The sequence below is a fragment of the Myotis myotis genome, unplaced genomic scaffold (assembly GCF_014108235.1).
Source record: "Myotis myotis isolate mMyoMyo1 unplaced genomic scaffold, mMyoMyo1.p scaffold_m19_p_3, whole genome shotgun sequence".
Lineage (NCBI taxonomy): Eukaryota > Metazoa > Chordata > Mammalia > Chiroptera > Vespertilionidae > Myotis > Myotis myotis.
This window is the reverse complement of record NW_023416335.1, coordinates 59,500,130-59,520,983: the sequence shown is the minus strand read 5'-3', so window position 1 is coordinate 59,520,983 and position 20,854 is coordinate 59,500,130. Positions and strand designations below refer to the sequence as shown.

Sequence of the window (20,854 nt, the reverse complement as noted above, 5' to 3'; positions counted from 1 at the left end):
TAGACTTCACATACTAAGTCAGAGTACCCAGAGAAAAAGAGAAAGAACAAGGAAGTGCTCCTTGTCAACATGTGTTATTGTACAGCACGACTATAATTTCTAGACTCACAGGCCTCCAAATCCATGGCTCAGCACCAACCTGCAAAAGCAAGGCACCAGTCGTCCAGCGATAATAACACCATGACTCTGATTTCACTCACTGCTATTTTCAAGACAGCCAACAGTTTGAAAGCACGAAGTCAAGGGCATGCCACTACACAAATGAATCAGTAATGGTGGAACAATGTTAGTAGTCATGCAATAAATAATGCCTTATTTTTACATTTCAAGGATAGTCATGACTTAATAGGTAGTACATGCTGTCTACACCAGGCAAAAGGCTATTACAGATGCTTTCAAAATGGGCCTGTAAACCCAGTGAAAAATCCGCATTCTAATGTCATCCACAGGGGAGTAGCAGCAGGCTGGTGAAGGTCCACAGATGAAAACAACAAGCGACAAGATTGCGTTACCACCATTAGGAGTGTGCATCTGTACATCTGGGCAAAAATGATGGGGCTGCATGAGTTCAATTACTTCTCAATTTGCACAGGTGGTAAACCACCCTATGGGCAGCCCTACAGGGGCAAAGGCAGTGGAGACAGACACACTGGGTTAGAACTTGTAAGTGAAAATGTAAATAATGAATTCCCTTACCTCAACCAACGCTAACTGCTAGGGCCTACCCATGATTCAGTCTCTAAAAATGTTAAATTGGTGAGGCACAGAAGCCCTACCTATGAAAGAGGTGATAAGATCTTTAGAGAAGACTATCAGTACAGAGTAGCAAAGTAACTTTGTTAACTCATTCCTGAATGTTTGAACTCTGTGCCAAAGACAGAAACTCCTTGGGAATACTTTTATTCCCAGTGTTAGCATGGTGCCTGGCAAAGAGGAGGGACTCAAAATATATCAGACTTATAATTAGTAAATTATTTTGATTGAGAAAATGTTGGAAAAAATCTTAAAATATTCCAGAAAGTATTCTAAAAGAATTAGAGCACTTCAATTTAAAGCCATGCCTGGCCCTTTATGGGCCAGGCCTTATGCAAGACAATGGGGACTTGGTCTAACAGAAAGAGGCATACGCACAAAGGGACACACTCAAGGGTCTGACAGAAATTCTTCATGGGAGCCCAGAGCAGAAAGTGATCAACCCAAGCTGTCACCAGCCAAGGGGAAGGGACTTAACTTTGGCGAAGGCTGTTATCATTAAGGGAGATTATACAAACCGAGACGGAACTTTGGAGAACATGAACATTTAAAAAGCAGGTAAGGGAAGATAAGTGAACTGGAAGGATGCCGTAGAAATATCAAGGTCAACATAGTGAATCACAATGAGGAATTCAGTTAATCTAGGTCTGTAAAAGAGTCAAAATATGCCCTGGCCAGTTTGGCTCAGTGGATAGTGTCAGCTGTGGACTGAAGGGTCCTGGGTTCGATTCTGGTCGGGGGCACATGCCTGTGTTTTGGGTTCCGTCTCCAGTAGGGGGTGTGCAGGAGGCAGCCGATCAATGATTCTCTCTCATCACAGATGTTTCTCTCTCTCTCTCTCTCCCTCTCCCTTCCTCTCTGAAATCAATAAAATTAAAAAAAAAAAAGTCAAAATATGTTTTAGCCCTGGCTCGTCTGGCTCAGTTGGTTGGAGCATTCTCCTGTGCACTGAAAGGTCACAGGTTTGATTCCTGGTCAGGGCACCAATGCCTAGGTTGTGGGTCTGATCCCTAGTCAGGATGCATGTGGGAGGCAACCGATCAATGCTTCTCTCTCATGTCAATATTTCTCTCTCTCTCTAAAATCAATGAAAAAAACAAAACAACCACAACAACACCAAACACATATCCTTGGATGAGGATTAAAAAAATACTTTCTAGACATTGATGAGATAATTAATGTTAGCTATATATTAGCTATGGCCCTGTATAAACTAGCTTTGTACCCCCTTGTAATAATAATAGTCGACATTTATTGAATATACTAAACACTATCCTTAGAGCTCTATATGTGCTCGTACATTTAATCCTCACAATCACCATGGGGCAGGTATCAATGCCAAACCTTATTTTCTAGATTAGGAAACAGGCACAGAGATATTAAATAATTACAGAGATAATACGCAGTGGTTGAAATATGAAAATATGCAGATGGTTCTTTAATCCCCACTCTATTCTGCCTCTCCTCATTTTTATGACTAAGAAGATAACTTCTTTGAAGACATCCCACATAATGGTTATGAGGAATAAATGATATGCATGAAACTGTGAAACTATAAAAAGCTAAAGAATGTAAATGTCATTGAAAGGTGGTTCTTACAAGGAACACTGTCCATGTCCTGAGGAAATCAGACTTCGCTGTTTCCCTTTGCAGAGAAGTGTTAAAAATGAGGAGTTTATGGAGAATCACTTTGGAGACCTACCTCTACCACCAGAGGATGAATTATTTACTAGCAATATAACCAGGCATGCCTGGGAGCGAATTATTAATTTCAGGGCCCATTTCTAATTCTGTATTCAGTTCTCTCTGTCATCAGGTAGCACAGAACACACAGAGGGCAAAGTCAGACACAAATGATGCTCAGATGATTGTCTGAGAGGGTAGGTAATTGGGAGTTAGCATTTTAATAAAAATAATAGCTAACATATATGATCCTGCTCTGTCCAGACCTCTAACCCAAATTAACACATTTAAATTTTAATCTGGTGAGCTCTAGGAAAGAGATATATTTGCTGTACTTTTCCCCAGAAAAAAATGGTGGTAAGGAATTTGATGACTTGCTTAAGGTCGGACAGCCAATAAATGTAGCAAACAGGATTTGAAAGCTAGCATCCCCTGATTTCAACGCCTGTGTTTTTTTTTTGTGTGTGTTTTTTTCCCCATTGAGTTGCTTAGACTTCAATTTTTAAAATTTATTCACCCCAGGTCAATTTTAAAGGCATTAATTAGTGTACTGTTGGTGGGAATGCTGGCTGGTACAGCCACTGTGGGAAGCAGTATGGAGTTTCCTCCAAAAATTAAAAATGGAACTGTCTTTTGACCCAGTGATTCCACTTCTGGGAATATATCCTAAGGATTTCAAAACACCAGTCAGAAAGACTATAAGCATCCCTATGTTCATAGGTGTGTTATTTACAATAACTAGATCTGGAAACAGCCCAGGTGCTCACCCGTAGATGAGTGGATAAAAACGCTGTGGCACATTTACACAATGGAACACTACGCAGCCATAAAACAGAAGGAAATCTTACCTTTTGTGAAAGCAGGGATGGACCTAGAGATGATTACAGTAAGTGAAATAAGCCAGCTGGTAAAACACAAATACCATATGACCTCACTTACATGTGGAATCTAGTGAACAAAATAAACTAACAAACAAAATAGAAACAGGTATGAAGACATGGAACAGACTGACAGCTGTCAGAGGTGTCGAGGGACTGAATGAAAGAAGGTTAAGCAATTAGCCAAAGAACATATATGTGTAGCCCATGGGCACAGACAACAGTGTTGTGAAGGCCATTGGGGCGGGGGAGGGGGTGTAAGGGGGTTGGGTAGAGGTGGGCAAATGGGGGTAAAAATTACATTCAGTAGAGACCACATTCCCCTCTGTGGCCAATGACACCGCGTGATTTGCTTTGATTGACATTTCCTATCAGGTAAATGATCTTTCCTTATGGTCATCAGGAGACACTTTAGTGTGTTTCTCTGGAACCAGGGATCTACCGCTGCTATGATCCTGGGGAGGTCCAGCTTCTTAGCTCTTAGAAAGATAAGTGATTCAACTCTACACACCAACATGGACTGACACTCTGCACAGCGCCACTTAAAACTCAGGACCTGCTGAGCCAGTTAATAAAGATTTTAAAAAGATTAAAAAGAAAGAGATACTTATTCTTGGCTCACCTGAGAGTGTCATAGGTCTTAAGCCTGTTAAACCACAGACCCAAATCTTGTTCCAAATCCTATTCCCAGAGTTGTGGTATTTGTGAGTGCTTGTGTTTTTGAAGGTATGACAAAACGAGAAGGTTGATGTTCAAATCAAAAACAAAAACAAAAAACACAAACAAAACCACCAAATCAGTACACCCAAAGGACAAAGAATTAAAAGAAAACACACACAAAACCCTACCCACACAAAGACCATCCAGGAGGTCACCCTTTATTTATTGGACTAATTATAAGGAAATATAAAAGGGCAAGCTTTTATTAACCAAGCTCTTTTCACCCAGCCATAAAAAACTGCTAGGCAGAAAAGAAGCAATGAGACAGGGTGTTAATATAAACCTGATAATTAAATTAAGAATCAAGTGGATCAGAGAGACAGGCATAAATGGAAAAGTCAGGGGGAGGTAAGGAACAGAACCCTCATCTTTTGTGGGAACAAGAAGAAAAAAAGGAAAGCAATCAAATAGATATTTTTAAGGCATCAATAAATGAGGTTACATTTAAGAGAAAAGTGAACTATGAAAAATAATACCACTGAGGCATTTTGTAGCATCTTGGCTTCCATAGTGTAAAATACTTTCCTATATAATCTCCTCCATTTATTTTCATATCATCCCTGCAAAATGTATAGGGAAGAGCATGCATGTGGAACTGAATCTCGCCCTAGATCACATAATTAGAGAGTGCCAGACAGGCCCCAACTCTCTGAAATTCAGGTCAGTATTCTTCCACTCTCGTTCTAGCGCTTTGTTGAATATAACAATTATAAGCAGGGAAAGAGTAGAGATCATGTAACCAATGTTTAAAGATGTTTCTAACACGAAAAAAATTATTGTTGCCCTCTGAATCTGAATGTTTCTACTTTTTTTAAAAAAAGTATATTTTATTGATTTTTTACAGAGAGGAAAGGAGAGGGATAGAGAGTTAGAAACATCAATGAGAGAGAGAAACATTGATCAGCTGCCTCCTGTACACTCCCTACTGGGTATGTGCCTGCAACCAAGGTACATGCCCTTGACTGGAATTGAACCTGGGACCCTTGAGTCCACAGGCCGACGCTCTATTCATTGAGCCAAACGGTTAGGGCTGTTTCTACTTTTTAAAAAATCCTGAATGAGGAATAGGAAACAGCCCTGAAAAAGTTGAAGGGAAACTACCAAAGCAGGAGATCCAAGTTCTAATTCCAGGCCTAATTTGCAAACTTGGACAAAATTATTTAATTACGTCCTTGGTTCTCCCACCAACGAGATGAGGATTTTGATCAACGTGCCCGAGCTTGCTGCACCATGTGCTACTAAGTATGTTGAAAGTCAGGAAATGATGGTCCTCACAGCAGAGGGCCTCCATCTAGAGGTGAGAAGTGGGGAGACCACTGCACACAGGCAAACAAATGATGAAAACAACCTGTGATGAGGGTAGTCATTTGGTTCATAGGGTGGCACTGAATCAGAGAGAGAAGAGGCTGATGGGATGGAGACTGCAGGAAAGACTGCACAAAAGACAGTTCTTTTTGTTTTGTTTTGTTTTGTTAATCTTCACCCAAAGATATTTTTTCCATTGATTTTTACAGAGTGGAAAGGAAGGAAGGAAGAAGTGGGGAGGGGAGATTGATGTGAGAGACACCTCAATTGGTTGCCTCCTGCTCACACCCTGACTGGGGCTAGTGATCAAATCTGCAACCGAGGCATGTGTCCTTGATCAGGAATTGAACCCATGACCCTTCGGTGTGCAGGCCGACATTGCCGATGCTCTAACCACTGAGAAACACCAGGCAGGGGGAGAATTCTTAAATGGAGTCTTCCAGAATTAGTTTTCTTGGCAATCAAGGTGTTTTGGAAAATATAAGTTCAGCATGACCAAAATGTAGGGCCCAAGGAGGATAGGGGAATTTAAGAAAAGTGAGGCAGGGAAGGAGGAAAGTAATTGTTTTGAAAAGGGTCTCATAAATTGTGCTACAGATGGCAAGGCTGGGCAGAGTGATAAAGAGAGGAGCAATATCATTTGCATTTTACAAACATCACTGTGGGCATGGTGAAGGGGCCTTACTAGTCTTATTAAATACATGTCCCCAGAGTGCCGGAAAGGGACCAGATCATAGTGGGTACCATATGTTTACTGAATAAAGGAACAAATGAACAAACACAAATATTCTAGAAAAGCGAGAATGCTGTTGAGTAAAATATAATTTCAAAAGTGACCAGGTTGGTAAGTGACATAGAACGTAAATGCTTAAGTTGTAACTTAAGGTTAAATACAGGATAAGAAAAAAAAAAAAAAAAAGCAAAACAAAACAAAACAAAAAAACAACAACAAGAGAACAAGAGGGGCAAGGAAGTGAAGCAAGGTGGAGAAAAGATACAGCTCATGGATTCTGAAGGAAGCAGTCGGGTTTAACAGAAACAAGGAACACTGATTGCTATCCTCTCTTTCTAAAAAGGTATTACGGGTACCTTCTGGTGTTTCTGAAGTCCTTTTATCTCAGAAAACCATCAAACAATCAACAACATTCAATCAAGTCCCTCATTCAGGAAAGAAGAGAGGGGCAGACATAGATGGACTCACACATTATCCTCCCATTTGCTCACTTCCCACGCCCATGCGTCTTGCTGTAGTGCTCTGGGAGGCACCCTTCAGAAAGACTGCGGTGTGTACAGAGTGCAGAACGGGGCTGTACAGAATGGCAGTCCTAAAAGGAGAGGACTGCCAGCCACAGGTGGGAGCATTTCTGCCCATCTAGGCTATCTATCTATCATCTATCTATCATCTATCTATCTATCTATCTATCTATCTATCTATCTATCTATCTATCTATCTATCTATCCTCTATCTATCATCTATCTATCATCTATCTATCCTCTATCTATCTATCTATCTATCTATCTATCTATCTATCTATCTATCTATCCTCTATCTATCATCTATCTATCCTCTATCTATCTATCTATCTATCTATCTATCTATCTATCTATCTATCTATCTATCATCTATCTATCATCTATCTATCTATCTATCTATCTATCTATCTATCTATCTATCTATCTATCTATCTATCTATCTATCTATCTATCTATCTATCTATCTATCTATCTATCATCTATCTATCATCTATCTATCTATCTATCTATCTATCTATCTATCTATCTATCATCTATCTATCTATCTATCTATCTATCTATCTATCTATCTATCTATCTATCTATCTATCTATCTATCTATCTATCTATCTATCATCTATCTATCATCTATCTATCTATCTATCTATCTATCTATCTATCTATCTATCTATCTATCTATCTATCTATCTATCTATCTATCTATCTATCATCTATCTATCATCTATCTATCATCTATCTATCTATCTATCTATCTATCTATCTATCTATCTATCTATCTATCTATCTATCTATCATCTATCTATCTATCTATCTCTATCTATCTATCTATCTATCTATCTATCTATCTATCTATCATCTATCTATCTATCTATCTATCTATCTATCTATCTATCTATCTATCATCTATCTATCTATCTATCTATCTATCTATCTATCTATCTATCTATCTATCTATATCTATCTATCTATCTATCTATCTATCTATCATCTATCTATCATCTATCATCTATCTATCTATCTATCTATCTATCTATCTATCTATCATCTATCTATCATCTATCTATCATCTATCTATCTATCTATCTATCTATCTATCTATCTATCTAATAAGGGAGGCTTTGACACTGAAAATGTCCTGACAAGAAGATTTTTAAAAATGTCAGTGCTCTGAAGAGTAAGGTCTGAATAACCAAAATGAAAATGGCCAAATGGCATGTTATTCTTGTGGCTGGTACCTCATTGGTTTTAGGTTTTTGCATAACTCCAGGGAATCTCGGGGTGCCTTCACCTCCTCCTCCTCCATTTTGGTGGAAACAAGAGGTAATTTATTAAATGTTTACACCCTCTTCTTAATGGTGTTCCCAGGAACGAATCTCTGCGCTCTTCTCGCTGGCTTCCCTGCTATCAGTGGTTTCTCTGAAACAGAAGAGCGTCAGCCGCCCACTTTAGTGAGAATGTAGCCTTCGTGGAGCTCCCGGGGTTACCATTTGAAAGAGACAGCCTGGGTTATGGAAAGGACATTCTCTATTAGCCACAGTAACAGGGATCTTCCAAATCAGCGAATTTCGTTATGCAAGAGGAAGATTTCCAAGGACTCGACATGAATTTTTATGGTCGATAACAAGGCTGCTGCCCACAAAAATAGAAAAACCCACCAAGGTCAGAAAATGTCCGTATGGAATGTGGGCACAATACCAACAAGGAAAGGGGCAGAATGAGTCCAGTCCCCCCTAAAGGGAGAGACTGAGGCAGCTGGCTACATTTAGTTGTATGATGACATTACATCAATGTCTACGTTCAAGATCATTTCATGAGCGTTCACAGCACACTCTCAAAATGTACCAGTTTTGACCTCTAGGTGGCAGCAACTTTCTTCTGTTCTCCACATGGTTGCCTTTGGTCTTTGTTTCCTACAGGCAACAAAAATCCACACTTCCTTCTTTTCCCCAAATAACCACTTCACAGCCTGTAAAGTTTGGGGAAGATTGCTGTAAGCCACTTTCACTGGAAGAAATCAGGCTATTCTTACAGTTAAGCTACAGGGTTCATCAGAGAGCACAACATAATTCAAGTCTAAAGTGAAAAATAACAGCAAGGTATTTTCTTGCTTTCCCCATCCCTATTAACTGCAAACTCTGAAGAGAGCAATGTTTCTTTTCTTTACAGATCTCCGAGGGAAAAAAGCAATGAGTAGAGAAATGGGAAAATAAATGGAATTGGAGAGCTTTCTACTTCATAATAACAACAATTTAGCCCTATGGGTGATGTAAATCATCGCTTTCTAAAGGATGTGACCCGATATCTTCATTTATGAAGGTGTCCCAAGTATATTGTCGGATAGAAGAGAGGATTTAATGATCACGATCATGATCAGATTGGTAACAAATAGAGAGTTGCCCCTCTGGTTTATTCAGCCTTTACAGAAACTTAGGGAAATGGCTACATCTATACCCTAAAACGCTACCACTTTTGCTTGGATGTAACATGTGCCCCTTCTGGAACATGCATTTACCTATATATGGAACCACAGTCCTATTGATGTACACCCACCTGCTCAGGATTCTACCTTGTTAGAGTGAAGAAGGACCCAAGAGAGCCGAAGTGAATTACAGCTTCATTTGAGTCTATAATAAATACTGGGTGTGTCAGTGAAGCAGCGAGGTGGTAGTAAAGAGATCCCTTTTATGGAAAGTTCAAATCTGATTGTGGGCTAATACCCACGGTTTATGAAGCACTTTATTTCAAGGTGATGTTATAAAGAGTATCATCTCTTTTATACTCTCCCCAAGATCAAATTTGAATAGTTTGGGTCAGACACCATTCATTCATTCACTCATTCATTCATTCATTTAATAGTAATGCTGAAGTACAGGAAGTATAGACTAATTTAGTGTAAGTGAAATAGTTATACCAGAATTTGAGTCTGTGGACTCAAGCGTTATGCATTTTATAGGAGGTACCTCTGTTTTGACTATCTTATATATCTAATTGTAATTATGTATGTTTGGTTTTAAAGGCTGCTTCTTAAAATATGCGATTTAAAGTAGGAAATCTGGGAAAATGAATGGTTTAAAGGACTTAGGATGAAAAACTGTAAGTGTTGAAGGAGAATGGAGTCTATCTATTTTGACCTTCTTCTTATGCTTCAGTCACTGAATAACCAAGAGTAAGGCCTGAGAGACTCCATTCATTTTAGTTACTACTTGCAGAGCACCTTGCCATCCAAAATGTAAGAAACGATGGCCTCCAAGGAATGACATTAAAGTTCATTAGCTACCTTTAATGGCAGCGTCTAGTTCACTGAATAGAAGGGACAATCAGCGGTGCCAGTTTATGAAGAGCTGTAATTCTTCCCATCATTTTTTGGTATCAACACCTCCTTTTCCTTTGGGACACCATCCTCTCCTCATCACCTGTGATTCTCACTACATGGGGTCTTTCTTGGACTGTTAACCAAGGCTGGGCACCTGAGCCAGGCTGGGCCAATCAGACTCTGAGGCTTCCTCTACTGCGATTTTAAGGAGGCAGCAGCAAGGAGCTGCACTGCCTCACTCTAGGCCTCCACCTGCTTTTTAAATCCTGCTCCCTGGACCCTGGTGCTGTCCTGATCCTGTGTTTCCTGAGGCTCAACTCTTCTGCTCTTCCTGTGCCTCCATCACCTACCTCATGTCCTTCTGCAAAATTACCTTTTGCTTAAGTTGACAAGACGCAGTCAGTTTCCATTACTTTCAACAAAAGATAAAGGAGACTAATCTGAATGAAAATTTAGAGAGCGGAGAACGGATTCCAGCAGAGTCCTCAGCCCTCCAGCTACTGTCAGCTGTGGGACGTATGTTGAAATCTGTGTGATACTGGGTTGACTTTAATTTTTGGATTAATATATCACACACTCTCTATTGCTCTCCTAGAATGGATTAAAAGAAAATACACTAACTATGAATATGTTTCTAAAATATACTAAATATATCTTAAGTAATCTAGTACTATATTTAAAAAGGTAATAAACAGCCAATTTTAAAGGGAATTACTTATAAACTATGAAAACTTAGTGGTCATAGTTATAGGAAGTTGAGAATACATATAATTTTAAAATTGCTAGTTCACTGTCCATGTGTACACGGACAAATCTCAACTAGGAAGATAACAACAAGAATATGACTGACAGATGAAAACCAAACCAACACTGCTGGTATACTCAGCGTTTTCACAGGAAAATCTCCTTCAGTTCTATTATCCTGAGCAGTATTCTTAGCATATTTCAGAACACATTAGGATTTTTTATTGGGTCCCCATATCAGTCATTATTCTTCCAAATATACATTTAGAAGACAGCTAGAATTAGCCAATTTGTCAGTCCAAATATATCCATTAAAGGTACTATAAAACACTAGGAAAGCATGCGGCTTCTCTGGATATAGTATATAAAATAAGATCTTTCTTCATTTTAATTTGATATGTTAATTACAACATGACATGCTATCATATATACATATTTTTTCATAGTGGGACACAGTTATTTTTTCTGCATTACTCATTCATCACTCCCCATACTCCCCTCATTGGTCATGTTTCATTACAATATGACCACTATTTTAAAGTTCTACCTCTGACCAAGTTTAACAGGGAAGGGATTATCATGGAGAAGAATGCACACAGCACAATTTAAAGCTCATAAAATATGCAATTTAAGTAGCTTTTCTAGAGTAAGTCATCAATCCCGATTGTTTCATTTTAAACAGCCTTATGTGTATAAAACCTACCTAGAAAAATAACAATTACATTAAGAAGATGCTACAAATCCCAGAACTACAAACAGTTCATTTTATTTCTCTTCTGCTGCTGCTTACTTTGGATTTAATTCAGCTCTTTTTGTGGATTCCTAAAGTGGAAATTTAGATTAATGATTTGAGATTTTTTTTCTTTTCTAATATATGCACCAGTGCTATAAATTTTCTTACAAATTTTAATAGGTTGTGTTCAAATTTTCCACTTAGCTAAAAATGTTTTGAAATTTCACTTGTAATCTGTTCTTTGACCTATGCATTATTTAGAAGCATGTTGTTCAGTTTCCAAGTATTTTTAGATTGTCCAAACAATCCTTGGGAATTCTGAACTAATAGCTCTAATTCATGCCAAAATTAGTTAATCAACAGAGATGTTTTATTACACACTAGTACCACACCTATTACAGTGGTGAGAAGATGCCAGGAATCAACAAGTACACTGACATGGCCTATGGGTTCTTATAGCAGGTTTCTAATAAGACACTAAAATGGTTTTGAGTAGTAGGTTGGTAGAATAAAATAAAATAAAAAAAATGTCTCAGAAGTGGTGATCTTTATAGCTCAACATGTTCTTATAGCCCTAATACTCAATACTCCTAATTAATTGCAGAAAATAACCTATCTTAAATTTTTTTCTCCCAATTACCTCTATTTTGACTGAAACAATACAAGACACAAAAATCAGCTATTATTAATAGGAATGTGAAACACTTATCATGAGGTTTCTTGCTGAAATTCTGGGTAATAGAGAATTTACAAAAATTAGACCAAAATCTTGATGGATGTTAATCTGAAAGATGGTACACAATTTTATAGTATATATAATTGTTGCCAACCTAAATTTGAGGAGGTGGTGGAAGTAATTAAATGAATTAGCAATGTAGCAGGATACAAAATCAACACCCAAAAATCGATGGCTTTTTTATACACCAACTAGGGGCCCAGTGAACGAATTTGTGCACCTTGAAAGGAATTGTGGGCCATGAGGCTGCGGTAGGCACAGGGGCGGGTCTCTGCCCATCCTGTGCACCCCCGCCTGGCCCCTCCCGCTGCAGCCCTTGGTCCCCTGTCTGCCAGCAGCCCCACTCCTGCTGCTGCTCCCATGCTCTGATGGCACCAGCCCCGCTCACACCCGCTGATGGCGTGGAGCAATTAGGGCCAGCACCAGCAGCGGGTGTGAACGGGGCCAGCACCAGCAGCGGGTGTGAACGGGGCCAGCGCTGTCAGCGGGTGTGAGCAGCAGCTGCTGCCCTGATTGGCCCTCAGGAGCAGAGGAAGGTGGAGAAGCCCTCAGGGGCAATCAGGGCCTGCACCGCCGCTCACACCTGCTGACAGCACCGAGTGATCGGGACTGGTGCTAGGCACTGGCAGCAGGTGTGAGTGGGGCCAGCATTGGCAGTGGGTGCAAGGTGTGGCTCTGGCATGAGCTGCGGGTGCGAGCGGGGCCAGCGCTGGCAGCAGGTGTGAGCGCCTGGTGGGATAGCATTGTGCAGGAGCAAAGAATTTCCAGTAACCACCAGAGGCTCGCCCCAATGATAGCATCTAGCACCCCACCTTGGTCTGTCGCCCCCGCTCTCCTGCTCTACCATCCTGCCACAGCCAACGCTCACCATGTTCCGCACACACCCCCTGGTGGTCAGCGCATGGCATAGCAACCATTTGTTTGATTGTTCGGTTGTTCTGGTTATTCTACTGTTCGGTCTATTTGCATATTAGCCTTTTATTATATAGGATAATGAATTCTCAGAAAGAGAAACTAAACAAATAATCCCATGTACCATTGCAACAAAAAAATTAAAATACTTAGTAATAAACTCAACCAAGGAGGCAAAAGACCTATACTCAGAAAACTACAGGATGTTGAAAAAAGAGATAGAAGAAGATATAAACAAGTGGGAGAATATATCGTGTTCACAGGTTGGTAGAATCAACATCATTAAAATGTCCGTACTACCCTAGGCAATCTACAGATTCAATGTAATCCCTATTAAAATACCAACAGAATACTTCACAGATCTAGAACAAATATTCCAAAAATTTATATGGAATCAAAAAAGACCCCAAATAGCTGCAGCAATCTCGAGAAAGAAAAGCAAAGTTTGAGGAATCACAATACTAAATTTCAAGCTATACTACAAAGCCACCATAATCAAAACAGCCTGGTACTGACATAAGAACAGGCATACAGATCAATGGAACAGAATGGAGAACCCAGAAATTGAACCAAGCCATTACACTCAATATTTTACAAAGGAGGCAAGAGCATATAATAGAGTCAAGAGAGTCTCTTCAATAAATGGTGTTGGGAAAAATTGGACAGAATCATGCAAAAAAAAAAAAAAAAAAGAAACTAGACCACCAATTTACACCATACACAAGAATAAACTCAAAATGGATAAAAGACTTAAATGTAAGACAGGAAACCATAAAAATCATAGAAGAAACCATAGGTAGCAAAATCTCAGACATCTCTCATAGCAATATGTTTACAGATGTATTTCCTAGGGCAAGGGAAACTAAGGAGAAAATAAACCAATGGGACTACATGAAATAAAAAGCTTCTTCACATCAAAAGAAACAATCAACAAAATGAAAAGGAACCCCACTGTACAGGAGAACATATTTGGCAAGCCGATACATCTGATAAAGGGTTAATATCCAAAATATATAAGGAACTCATACAACTTAACAGAAGAAAGACAAACAACCCAATTAAAAAATTGGCAAAGGACTTAAATAGACACTTCTCCAAAGCAGACCTGTAGATGGCCAAGAGACATATGAAAAAATGCTCAAAGTCACTGATCATCAGAGGGATGCAAATTAAAATGACAATGAGGTAACACCTCACACCTGTCAGAATGGCTATCATCAAAAAATCAACAAATGACAAGTGCTGGTGAGGATGTGGGGAAAAGGGAACCCTAGTACACTGCTGGTGGGAATGCAGACTGGTGCAGCCACTGTGGAGAACAGTATGGAGTTTTCTCAAAAAATTAAACATGGAACTGCCATTTGACCCAGTGATCCCACTTCTAGGCATAGATCCTAAGAAACCAGAAACACCAATCAGAAAGAATGTATGTACCCATATGTTCAGAGCAGCACAATTTACAATAGCTAAGATCTGGAAACAGCCCAAGTGTCCATCAGTAGATGAGTGGATGAACAAGCTGTGCTGCACTTATACCATGGAATACTATGTAGCAGTAAAAAAGAAGAATCTCTTACCCTTTGAGACAGCATGGAGGGACCTGGAGAGTATCATGCTAAGTGAAATAAGTGAGTCAGAGAAAGGCAAGTATCACATAATCTCACTCATATGTGGAATCTAAGTAACAAAATAAACTGATGAACGGAGTGGATCCAGAGACATGGAAGCATGGAACAGAGTGCGGAATCTCAGAAGGCAGGCGCGGGAGGGAGGAGGGGAGGTCATCAACCAAAGACCTTGTATGCATATATGCATAACCCATGGACACAGAAAATAGGGTGGTGAAGGTGGGGGGCAGGGGTGGGCTGGAGGGGGATAATGGGGGGAAAAGGGGGACATAAGTAATACTTTCAACAATAAAGAATTATTTTTAAGCCCTGACCGGTTTGGCTCAGTGGATAGAGCGTCGGCCTGCGGACTCAAAGGTCCCAGGATTGATTCCGGTCAAGGGCATGTACCTTGGTTGCGGGCACATCCCCAGTAGGGAGTATGAAAGAGGCAGCTGATCGATGTTTCTCTCTCATCGATGTTTCCAACTCTCTATCCCTCTCCCTTCCTCTCTGTAAAAAATCAATAAAATATATTTTTTTAAAAAATTATTTTTAAAAAAGAATTTAACAGCAGATCCTGCACTGCAACATTTTATAAAGGTGTGAATTTGGAGGGATTTAAAGTGTAGCAACATCCTGGAGGCACTTCTTTTCATTGTAAGCCAGTGGATACAGAGAACTTACAAACTGGCTCATGATTATATGAATGACACCTATAAATGAAATCTAAAGGCAACCTACTGTTACTTATTTATCAACATATATGGATTAAAGAAACCAGGAAGGCTAGGGATTTGGGGAACTGGAAACTTCACATATTAAAGTCCATATAAATTATCATAATTTTTCCCCTGTAAGTAAAAAAGCAAAGCAGTGGAATGCTCTGGTAATTAAGATAACATAATCCATATTATCTACAAATAATGAGCATGCAAGAAGCCACACCATGATGATAAACATGTTGGCAGGGAGTAACTGCCACATATGGGAGTGGGCAGCAATGTCTTCATTAGGCCTCTCCTACTTCTCCTTTTTCTGCCCCTGTCATATCAATATCATGGGAGTTTTCCAGACAAAAACCTTCTGCTTAGCTCACAATGAATTAAGTATTCGTCTTATTTTATCTTCTGCATTTCTCCAACAGTAGGTAACTGCTGAGTAGCAGAAAGATGACTGGCCAGTGTGCAAAGCCTGGGTTGATGCCCCCTGCTGACATGTTACATTTTGGAAAGTGAGTTGAACTGAACCCAATGATGCTGACATCTCTTCTACAGCTTGGAAATTGATAACGACTACATTTGGAAATGCTATGTCTCTCCTTAAAGGGCTAGCTCTGCATCAGCTTTCTGAGAGGTTTCTTCCAATATCAATGACTTCAGTGCTTTCCTCTTTTAAGGAGATGCTTTAAACAAGAATGACTGTTCTTTTTTTTTATGACAAAGATTTCTACTAGTTATATTTTCCAGAAGGAGTCTATGAAGTCATGCCTAACATTTGCAACTGTATGCATTAAATATTTAAGTTCATTGTGGCACTCCATCTCCCACCATAAAACGTCAGTGTGTAAAGGCTCTTCCTGCCCTCCGCCAAGATTTGTGACACAGAACTTTATCACATCCAAATGTGAAATGTGATTCACACTCAGAATGTGTCATCATTTGCACTGATACTCTATTCAAAACTGGAGCCTCTTTGTGTATACAGCTGCATAACATTGCAGGCATGTGGGTAAGAAATAAATCATAATTTAGACTAATAATGGCAGCATCCAATTGGTTAGAGAAAATTACTTCTATTTTACTAATGAAAATTCCTATTAACAACACTTTATTTTCTATGTCATCATGTACATTGCCCATAAAGTCTCTATCATGTAACACCCACTACCACTGTTACATAATAGCTCTAGATGGATGTTCCAAGTGCAGAGCACAGCTACTATTACCACCATCATCAAAAATAATATATGCCCGTCCTTTAAAAGTTTACAACTGGAGCAGGGTAGAAGGGTTCTAGAAGTGCAGGGGAGAGAAGAAAGGGTAAAAAGCTAAAAACAAGCACATGCTAATATGGATGTCTTCAGAATACACTGATTTAGAGAATTTTGGAGCCTTAAATTAACTTCAATGTTCAGTTCAGCCATATTCTCTACCAAGCCCCACCCTGTCTTGCTCCCACCAAACATGGGGTCCAAGTTTCTATTATATCTTCGGGGATAAAACAGCTAAAAGATGACTTGAAAACAGCTACTTTATGTGGGTTTGATATCAGAATATAATAGCCTTATACAAAAAGATCTGTAAAGAACAAAAGTCTATCTGCATATCCAACTTTCTAATAATGTTTGCCCTATTCCTCCAAGTTGCCTCAAATGGAGCAAAATATTTTCCTGGCATTACCACATGCAAGAGAGAGTGGCAAATGATCTTTAAAAAAGTATATATAGTTATTGGACAAAGGAAGGTGTGATCAACTCTTAGGGCCAATGTTGGAGGGAAGAGGCAAGATATGACTCATGAAATAAAGAAGGAAATTCATATGCTAAACTTCAAAGGCTTTATGAATCCTCAAATCAAGAAGTATAACTATTGTGGGCTGGCTGTGAGGGGAGAGCCATTCTGATGGAGAGTTTATGTCTGGCCTGGGTTGTTGCCTTTAAGGGGCTGTAGTTGTGCAATGATCCCGTGTTCTTTGCTGGGGTGCTAATATATCCTGACAGAAGTTCTTATTGTCATTCTTTAATCCCTGGGAGTTAGCAGGTAGTTACAGCAACCTGGCTCCATCCTAACATCTGTTTGGACCCCTTACATGCGGTGCTTTCATCTTCTCCCTGGATACACACATTTGTTACATTTTCTTTCCATTCCAACAGGTTTGTTTGCCTTGAACAGAAATCCTTTTCCACACATTTCTTCATCTCCAGAGGAAATGCTGCCACAGGAATGAGGCCAGTGGATGCCGCCTCTCATATTAACATTTTGTAAAGAAAAACACCACTTAAACTTTTAAACCATCTTTACTCAATGATAAACACTGGTTTGATAGCTCAACCACAGCCACTGACATTTGCAACCTACCAATTGTCATGCATTTTCTACCCCTAACTTACAAATTCCAGACTTTTCATCTTTTCCTGGGGTTTAATTTCTTGTTTGATGAACACCATTTTTTTACCTGAATAAAGCATTTGCTAATGCCACTTCACAAAAATCACCTAAGTCACTCACATAAGAGTGTTTGCAGATCTCACTCAATCTGGAGCCAAGCTGGTGTTGAATTTCACATCTAACTCTATAAATTACCCCACACTTTTATTTGGGGGAGAGCAAGGGTCACTTTTCCTCCATCTCCCTTGCTGAACATGAGTATTTAAACTTCCTGAACTCTCAGAGCCAATATTTCACAAAGAAACAGTGAGTGATTATCAGCTGACCAGAGGTAGATGCTGGGTGATTCACTGGCTTCGTCCCAGCTGGGTGATTTATTTCCATGTACCAGCTTCGCAGTGTTTACTTAAGGAACATTCAAGGTAGTACATACACTAGGAATTCAAACTAACTCATGACCAAATGAAGCACATGGCCAAATGCTCCTACTATAGTTCATTCAGAAATGTCTCCAGGTCCTTGTAAATGTTTTTCAATTTATAAAGAAGGCACTACTTCAACCCTCTGCTTTTCCTACTAATTCTGGGTCTTTACTCAAAAACCGTCTCCAGGATTGGTTTTCTCATAATTCCTTTCCTTCTTCTATACTTTCTCCCTTCTCATGACCTACTCTCAAATTAGTATTAAATAGAGTTGATAATATTTCCCTCTGCACATTATACTATGAATATATCTCCTTAGAGAATTTTTATGTCTTGTTTATATGACATCACATAATATTGTATATTACATGTGTGATGACACACACACACACACACACCCTACAAGACAGTGAGCCCCTTGAGAACAGAAACCATGCTTTATTTATCTTGCTAATCTAGTGCCTTGCACACAGCCAGGGACAGCAAATAAAACTGCTGAATAAATAAAAGTTGAATTTTAATTTTATCAAGGCTAATAGTAAAAATCTTTTCTGTTTTTCATGGCTTACTTCTCAGGAGATAAAAGTGGTTTGAACTTACTAACCGAATAATGTGCTATAAGTTATGTAGGAATGAGTTATCATTACTCTAATCCTCCGGGAAGAAAAATTGAAGGAAAGAATAATTGTTACTTACTCAATGTTCCACAATTAGTAAAATAAGTTGTAGAAAATGGATCTCATAACTGACATTGTTGCACTCTATCCATTAACTTACGTTGCTCACTTGAGCATCTCATAGTCTCTACATGCGATAAAGTTTCTTTAGTGCAATATGCTGTGTGCTGAGAAGGAATATCAGTTCCGTGCAGTCAGGAAAAGCCCCGGTTTCTCCCTGTTCTTTTATGTAATGGCCAGCAGCGCTATTTTCCCCTCAGCTTCCTAGGTTGGATGGGGACAATATGCTTTAGTGACCATGAGAAAGCATGTAGGAGGCCCCAGCTTTCAGACAGTGTGTAAGCAAATAGCTGCATCATCTGTGTTCCATTTCCCTCTCTGCGAAAAAAGAAAAGCATAATATTTAACAACATCACCAAGCTATTGTGAGGGTTAATTCGATTTAATGGGGGAAGGGAGGTGAGCTGATTAGACACCATTCAAATTCAAAGAATCATTATTATGTGTCTAAAAATAATCCTGATTTAGGAATAAAATTAATTTGGAAGCTCAAGCTTTTGTAATCATCTTCCCATACTTAAAAAAAAAGCCATGATTTTTAATCAAAATCTCATCCTAAGCACAATTCAGTGAAGTAAAAATGGATACCTGTGCATTTCCACTCACTCCTGAAGTAAACAGTACAAAGCTCAAGTTCAATCAATCCTTCTTTTCTTCCTTCTTTTATGAAGATACATTACGTTTAGAAAGAGTAATGTTGTGCAATGGAGTAGTTAATGTGAACATAATGGATTTTAAACCCACATTAATTAATTAATTTTTTTGTTTCACATAAAAAATTTATAAAACATCTTAAATCGCTTCTTTATAGAATCAATGAATGATTTGTGGTTGAACTAACTTTTCAGGTCATTTCTGATAATTTCCATCTATATTTCTGTTCAAAAGCTGGTCAGTGAAAGAAGATATTTGTATTTCCCAAATTTAAAAATAAAATCCCTGGATATTTAAAGCCTAGTCAGAAAAACACACACATCTAAATAATAATCAGCAAAATTAATATAATAGACTAGAGGCCCAGTACACGAATTCATGCATGGGTAGGGTCCCACAGCCTGTCCGATGATCAGGGGCGACCAGGGTCAATCGGGGCCAATGGGGGCTGGCCGGCTGGGAGAAGGGACCACAGGAGGTTGGCTGTGGGAGCGCACTGACCACCAGGGGGCAGCTCCTGCATTGAGTGTCTGCCCCCTGGTGGTCAGTGCATGTCATAGCTACCGGCCAGTCCAGTTGTCTGATCATAATGATCGCTTAGGCTTTTATATTACTTTGTAGATTACATTTAGATTACATTGTAAAGATTACATTTAGATTACATTGTAAAGATTACTTTACAATGAAGTAGAAGTTGGTGCCTGAGAAAAATCTAAATTATTGCCGAAATCCCACTTGAAAAGCTTACAGTATTTTCCAAAAAGGAGAAACATTTTTTAAAAATGTAACAGTTGACAATCCTGGGAAATATATCTGTTATGAAAAAAAATATTACATTCAGTTTTTAGTGAGTAAAGAGTTTTGGCTGGAAAGGAATTTTTCAAAGGAAAGGGAGACAACGAAATTCAGTTAGTAGAAACACATTCTCTGTAGATGGACTTTCAAACTTTTTCATTTCATAGCACACATAAACTAATTACTAAAATTCTGCAGCACGCCAAAAATATATTGTCTTTTTTGCTGACCTGAACCCCCTCACCCCCAAAAAAAGTAGGTATAATCTTGATTCATTCACCCCAGATGGCTACTGTTGTTTTGGCTGTTGTCATTTTTTATTTCACAATCTAAGAGAAAAGAGGTCAGTGTCCCTGACTAAATAGTCAGGTATTACATGTTTTAAAAATTCTTGAGGCACACCTGTTGAAAACTGCTGCTCTACAGAGGAACAGAAATAATTCTATTTTGTTATAACACAGATCTATTAAAATTTCCCATAAAACTGAAACATTCTCA

At 39.0% G+C, this 20,854-nt stretch overlaps 1 protein-coding gene across 14 annotated transcripts in view; it reads right to left on the bottom strand.

Annotated features, from left to right (window-relative positions):
* The window catches only part of KLF12 (Kruppel like factor 12), a 446,590-nt gene that overhangs the window by 48,996 nt on the left and 376,740 nt on the right, over positions 1 to 20,854 (bottom strand). The gene's annotated exons all lie outside the window — the stretch shown is intronic.